Here is a 7,758-nt window from a genome sequence, read left to right on the forward strand (position 1 = left end):
AGTAGTTTGAGTAGAGAATTTTATAGCCAAGAAGACTTTTCTTTAATACAAGTCCCTTCTTTCCTTCCTTTCACATATACTAAAACATTCTTCTCATAATTGAGGAAGAGAAGTAAGATGTGCTCCCTGCCCTCAGAGAACCTACAAGTTGGTTCTACTGATGAGAAAGACACCTCCCATGTGACAATAGAGCATGTACTGTCAAAGATGTATAAGCAAAGTGGAAGGAAATTGAACTCGTTGCTATCCCACCCATTCTGAAATACTACTCATTGCTCATTAAACGAAGTCAAAGAATAATTCACATTCCAAACTAATTTGTAAATGCCCCATTACTAATGATTTCCAATTAGTAACATAAAATGAAGACTGGATGTTCTCAGTTCTAAACATGAACAAAACTATACTAATTGGTGATTTATTTTACGTTACTGTATAAACGAGTCAGGAGATCCTAAGGTAAAAATTGCACTAAAATAGAGGAAATGGCTAATTTTTCATGTAAACCACCAAAATAGTTGTCTGAAAATAACAGTTTAAATAACTAAAAATAACAGTGTGAGTCAAACTCCAGGAAATGCAGACTGTAGCTTGCTGTGTCTCTGCATTTCAAATAATGTGTATAATTAAAAAAAAGAACTTATCAAAACAGAAAAAATATGCAACTCTCCACATAGGAACGCGAACTTCTAGAGAGATGTTCCCTGACAGTATGAAAAATGCTTAAGGTCTTTAACGAGGAAACGTCTGGTTCTCCTTGTTTTAGGAAGGACTCGCATTTTAAGCACCAAGCACAAATTATGTATTACCTCTTTGAAAATGTCAACATAGTTCTCATCTACATACCAGTTAATTATAAATGACATTTGTGATTGGTGAAGCACCTGGGCTCGCTTGGTGGCATGTGGTCCCTAACAGTTTTGGTGGGTGAGGAGGAACAAGGGCTACTGTCAGCGCTACATCTATCATACAGGTAATCAGTGTGAGGCTTAAGGATGTCCTGGAGATAACCAAGGTCGCGTGGCTCCTTAGTGAGAGAAGCAGGGTTGAACCTGATTCACAACCCTGACTAACAGTCTAGTGGTCTTCCTATCATGCTAGGACGTTCCAAACTGTTTCAAGAAAAGCTTATCCGGGCTTCCCTGGTGGCGCAGTGGTTGAGAGTCCGCCTGCCGATGCCGGGGACACGGGTTCGTGCCCCGGTCCGGGAGAATACTGCATGCCGCGGAGCGGCTGGGCCCGTGAGCCATGGCCGCTGGGCCTGCGTGTCCGGAGCCTGTGCTCCACAAAGGGAGAGGCCACAGCAGTGAGAGGCCCGTGTACCGCCAAAAAAAAAAAAAGAAAGGAAAGAAAAGCTTATCCTCATGAAATAATGTACCAGAGCAGAGAATGGGCAACTGTTCTCTTCGACTCAGATTTGTGAGAAGTATTATCAGGATGTGGGTTAAATAGCTGAGAAGCAGCTATTGGAGATCTGCAACCTTTATTAGGATTTAATGTCTCTGTGGTTTTGTTTTAAAATAATTTAGTAAGCTGAACTAATCAACATGATCAAGTAATGGTCTATGAAACTCTATTTTAAAGCAAAGCTGTTAGATTAAAGAATCCAAAGATAAAATCTGAAACTAGTAAGCTTCTGCTCTAATCCCCTTTATCATTTTAATGAAATTCAAACCAAGTCACAATGAAAGCTCAGAAATGAAGGGTTTAAAAAAGAAAATGTGAAAATTGATTCTGCAGTTTCATTTCAAATAAAGTCTTAATAGCCATTAAAACCCTGAAAATGGAGGTTCACATGACAGGCCTTTAACCGTTTTAGCAATAAGGAGGTGCCTCTGTAATCAACCAACATTTTTTGTGGTGGAAAGCGGGATGCCTATTTTTCCATTCTTAGTTGAAATAAACCGTCGGTGTTATTATACCCCAGAAAATCAACCCAATAACTTCCTATTCAGATCATCTTAAGGTACCCATGGTTTCATTAATTCTGAACTTTGAAATTTCCTTAGCAAACAGGAACAAAAGTTGAATATCCAACAATAGGGAACAGTTAATTAAAATATGACGTTTCCCTATAGTGGCATATTAGCTCATCAAGAATTTTTATTGACATGGAAAAATGCTCATGATATAATATTAATTGTGGAAAAGATGTAATGTCAATTGAATTAGCTTGTGAGAGCTGCCTTAACAAAATACCACAGGCTGGGTGGCTTAAACAACAGAAATTAATTTTCTCACTGTTCTAGAGGGTAGAAGTCCAAGATCAAAATGTTGGCAGCTGGTTTCTCCTGGGGCCTCTCTCCTGGGATTGCAGATGGCTACCTCCTCACCTGGCCTTTCTTCTGTGCATGCTGGCTCCTGGTGTCTCTTCCTCTGTTTATAAGGACACCAGTCATATTGAATTAGGGTCCCATCCTAACAGCTTCATTTTTACTTAATCACCTCTTTAAAAGCTATCTCTAGGGATTCCCTGGTGGCGCAGAGGTTGAGAGTACGCCTGTCTATGCAGGGGACGCGGGTTCGTGCCCCGGTCCGGGAAGATCCCACATGCCACAGAGCGGCTGGGCCCGTGAGCCATGGCCGCTGAGCCTGTGCGTCCGGATCCTGTGCTGCGCAACGGGAGAGGCCACAACAGGGAGAGGCCCGCGTACCGCAAAAAAAAATAATAATAAAGAAAAGCTATCTCTAAATAAGGTCACATACTGAGATGCTGGGGTTTGGGACTTCATCATATGAATTTTGAGGGGACATAATTTAGTCCATTACATCAATCATATGCAGAACGATTTTCCTCTGGCTAAATATATGTGTATGTTATGACAAAAACAAAAAGGAAATATGACAAAACGTTAACAGAAATAAGTGAGTAAGGTAAATGAGGTTAATTTTATTTTCATCCTTATATTCTTCTAAATTTTAAAACAATGTATGTTTATTTTAAGAGAAAGGAACCAAATTATTCATCATGAAATATCAGGGCATCTCCTTAAGGAAGTATTCACAGTGGTGAACCAAAGGACTTCTACACTAATCTATCTCTGTCGGTGATTATCTTTTTCTCTTTTCTTTTTTTTCCTTTTCCTTTTTTTAAACTATAAATTATTTCTTCAGCAAAAGTCCTAGACAGTCACCCAAGATGTAATATTGGAAAAAGCAAAACTACTCTAGTTAATGCAAGGCCATTTTCTTTGTAACCTATAAAGAATTCTGTTGCCCACAGTAAATTTTTAAGTACTTTAAGAGCATAGACTAAATCTTATTCATCTTTGAAACTTTTAATCCATAGCATAGTGCCTGCATCTGAACACATACTCAATAAATATATCAAAAGACAAGACACTTAAGTATCTCATAGCTATTTCTTAAATAAGAAGACAACAGAAAATGTATTGGATTTAAGTGCAAGCAATTCAGTTCAAGTCCTTGTTCTGTTGCATATCATATGAGTAACTTTCATCAATCCACATAAGTTCTCTGAGTTTTGGTTTCCTCATGTGGTGGTAATGCAGAAGAAAAATCAATTTTCTTAACAGCTGGTCTAGGTCCAGGGAGAGAATTGCCTTTATTTAGAAAAAGTCTGTGATAAGGCACTTGCAATAGAAATAAGGTCCTGAGAACAGGAACCAAGACAAAAAAAAAAAAAAAAAAAGATGGCTTAGTTGTTTCTTTACATGAGAAAATGAGGTATATTTGGTTCTTACTTTTTTTTTTTTTTTTTTTTTGCAGTATGCAGGCCTCTCACTGCTGTGGCCTCTCCCGTTGCGGAGCACAGGCTCCGAACGCGCAGGCCCAGCGGCCATGGCTCAGGCCCAGCCACTCCGCGGCATGTGGGATCCTCCCGGACCGGGGCACGAACCCATGTCCCCTGCATCGGCAGGTGGACTCTCAACCACTGCGCCACCAGGGAAGCCCTGGTTCTTACTTTTAAAGGGACAGGGAGAAGAGGAAGAAAAATCAAGGAGGAAATAGAAGGAGAGAAAGATGACAGCAAGATGTCAAGAGTCTGGGGACACAATATAAGATATCACAAGCATGGGAAATTTCTGCAGTGAGGCAGGAGCATGGAATAATATACAATTTTAAGTTGTTAGCTGTGTAAGGTCCAATTTGACCACTCGTCAAAATTTTCAAACTTCAGTGGAAGTTCTGTTACACTGAAGAGTAATACAGTTACAGTATATTGATAGTTGATGGTAAATAGTAGGGGACACGGAGGGAGAAGGGGTGACTCAGTGAGAAAGGGTGAGTCCTCCTCAAGAGTAAAGTGAAGGAGTGAAGGCAACCATGAGAAGGCGAGCCATGATGACTGCAAAAATACTTTAAGAAGAGTGTTGGGCTTCCACAGCCCATGTTCAATCTCATGAAGATCTTAAGTGGTTTTGAGATCTCAAGTGATATGTGGGTCATATGTTAAATGGGATAATCATGTGCTACTGCTGACTTTATAGAATTACTGTATTAATCAAATAAGATGATAATAGTTAACATTTATACACAACTTACTGTATGCCAAGCACTTTGAGGAGCACTCTAGATATTTTTACCCTTTAAGCACTCACAAGAATGGCAGAAAGTTCCTACTACAAGCTTTGTCTGCATTTTATAGGACAGAAGTAACTTGCCCTAGTTCACAGAGCTAATAAGTAATTGGTGGAGCCAGGATTCAAAACCTGTAATAAATACACTATTATAGCCCAGAATAATAATTTATGTAAATTAAAGTATATTGCAAGCAATACAAGGTATCACTCTCTGGCATTTAGACAGATTGGGGAGTTAGGGTTAGGAAAGGAAAGTGTGGGATAAGTGTGTAGGATTTATCCCATCTCTCTTAAATTAATAACGCCCTCACAGATGTGAGGTCATAGAGTTTTTCCTAGTATGATCCCTCGGCATGGAACATTCTTCTGCTTATGTTGTGGAGATTGTGCCTGACATAAGAATTTAGGCACAGGGAGGAACTGTGGCTGAAATCCAGTCCTCTAGCCATTATTCAAACTATGTGCCCATTGGGCTGCATCTTCCCAAGGAGGACACCTTTCGAAACTTTACACAAAGGTGCTTGTCATCCAGAGTAGATCCCACTTCCTCCTCTTCTCAACCTAACAATCATCTACTCATCAGTAGACTCCCTCTCCACCCCTAATATGGCCTTCCCCTCGGACGCCTCACTGCATGCCCAAATCTGGAATTCTGCTTGAGTTCACCACACTCTATACCATCCTCCCAGCTCTGCTTGTATGTAAGCCCCTTGAAGCCAAGAGCTTATTGGTTCCTAATTCCAAAATGTCCAGCAAAATGCTAGGAAAACAGTAGGTCCTCAATAAAAAGGTTTTTTCAATGAAGGAATAAAAAAAACAAATGGATTTTTCTTGGGAGAGATATATTAGGAAACCATAAGAGATTTTGTATGAGAATCCAGAGATAAAATTTGGTTTTAGCTCTGATTCTAACTTACTCCGTGACTTTAGGCAAGTTACTTAACCTTTTCTGGTCTTCAAGTTTCCCTTATAAAATCATTGGTTTGGGTTAAATTGATCTTTCAGGTCAACTTTAGCTTTAACTTTCTATTAACACTCTTTCTCCTCTGTCAGAAATATGATTAATGACCAAACACACCTTATAACCTATTGAAAATAGGTCAACTTGAAAATTCAGGAAAATGTCTGCCTTTAAATCATGATTTTTTGTTTTCTTGGTCCAAGATCAAATATTTACAGCCCTCGAGAATTCACAACTTCTATTCTGTTATTCTTGCCAAATGTGTTCTTAGCTAGCCCCATGATCAAACTTGTATATCCTTATAACTAGTAGCTCTACCTAAACTATGTGGCATTAAAAGAGAATGATTTCTCTATGATAGCTAATTGTTCCAGCGTTTCTTTTATGAAGTACTAAAAAAATTTTTAGTAGATGAGAGTGAAATGGCTGGAGATTTTAATGCCTTAAGCACTTTAAGCTTCTCCAACCACTCAGGTTGATCTGCTTTGGCAGACATGCCAACAGGAGGGAACATAGCGGGTGGGAAACAAGATATTAACGGGCTCAAATGTATGCCAATTAGCAGTCCATTATCTCTACATCAGGGCTAGATTGGTTTCCCAAAAAGCCTCTGAAGTAACCAGCCATCACATTCCATGTCAATCAATTGAAGATATTTACTATATTATTTTCAGACTTCTCATAAGTAAATTGATTCACATTTGTTTAATTCAATGTATTTTTGATCAACTGGTATACCAGAGGTCTTGCTGTTCTGCAGATAGGATAGATATCACTTTTGAATGCTATCAAACCACAGAAGAAAACAGTGTGAATCTCAAATTAATCTAATTTCATAGTTTATAAAAGTTAAAAATCATCATTAAATGTGGGAGTAGGTAGTTCTAACTCTGATCAAAAATATATATTTGAGAAATGTTATGGTGTAGATTAAATATATAGTAGATTAAATATAGGAATATATAATTATATGAAATGTTCCTTTTGAAGTGTGTCACTTGTCATAACATTCCTGTAAATGTCAGCACCATCTCCCAATTTGACTTAAAACTTGAGAGCCACCTTCCATTACTTTCTCTTATCCATGACATCCATGTTATTGCCAGTCCAGCCTAATATTACCTTCTTTCCACCACCAGAGTTATAACATCCTCCACAAAACTTCTATCCCCGTTCCTGCCCCACAGAGGGTTTTAAGAAGTCGAGAGGTTTAGAGTCTATATATCTAAACTAGTCCGGGAAAAAGACTCTAAACCACTCTTCCTCACTTAGTCTTGCCCCATGATAATAAATTCTCCACAGAGAAGCAAGAGTGAGCTTTTTGAACCCTAAATTCAATCATGTCACTTGACTCCTTAAAGCCGTCCAATGGCCTCCTACTGCAATCAAAATGAAAGGCAACTAGCAGCCCACTTTTTCAGCCTCATTTGCAACCACTCTCCTCTGCTCTCTGTTATTTTCTGGTGGCACCAATCTTGTGTACGTCCCTAGCGTCAACTGAAAAAAAAAAAGTACAACATGAGAGTTCAACATTAAATTTTATTTGGGGCAAAATGAGGACTATAGCCCAGGAGACAGCATTTCAGATAGCTCTGAGAAATTGCTCCGAAGAGGTAGGGGGGAAGGTCAGTATATGTCTGATTTTGGTAAAGAAGGATTATATGCAATCAAGCACATATTTTTCGCAGAAGGCTACTTCTAGCCATGAGGAGCAGACGTCACCATGAAAGATTTTAGTGCTTTTCTAGATATGAGTAGGTGCAAAAATGGGGTTCATAAAATCTTCTCCTGAAAATATCTATCTGAAGACCTGTTCTGCCAGTTTTTCCCAGAGCACAGATTGCCTCATTCCTGATCTCCACCCTGAGCACGTTTCAGAGGGTGCTGAAGGTCAGTAGATGCAGCGGCTCATAATTTGATACTGTAGAGGTAGGTGGCACGTGCCAATTTGTAGGTGACACTGGCAAACTCCAAGTTCACTCTTATCCGTGTACGTCGTTCTCTCTGACTAGAACTTACATCCCTTCCTCGTTTCATTGTCTTACACAAATAGCTAGCTTTTTCCTTATCCTTCAGATCTCAACTCATATATCACCTCTTCATAAAGGACTTTCTTGACTACTCAATCTAAAGTAGCCCCCCCCAATCATTCTTTATGTTTCTTTAACCAAGGAAATATGAATGGAAGTGACATGTGTCACTTCTGGTCAAAAGTTTAAAGAGGGAATATCTGATTGCCTCATCCTCTTTCCC

The sequence above is a fragment of the Lipotes vexillifer genome, unplaced genomic scaffold, assembly GCF_000442215.2.
Source record: "Lipotes vexillifer unplaced genomic scaffold, Lipotes_vexillifer_v1.1 scaffold763, whole genome shotgun sequence".
NCBI lineage: Eukaryota > Metazoa > Chordata > Mammalia > Artiodactyla > Lipotidae > Lipotes > Lipotes vexillifer.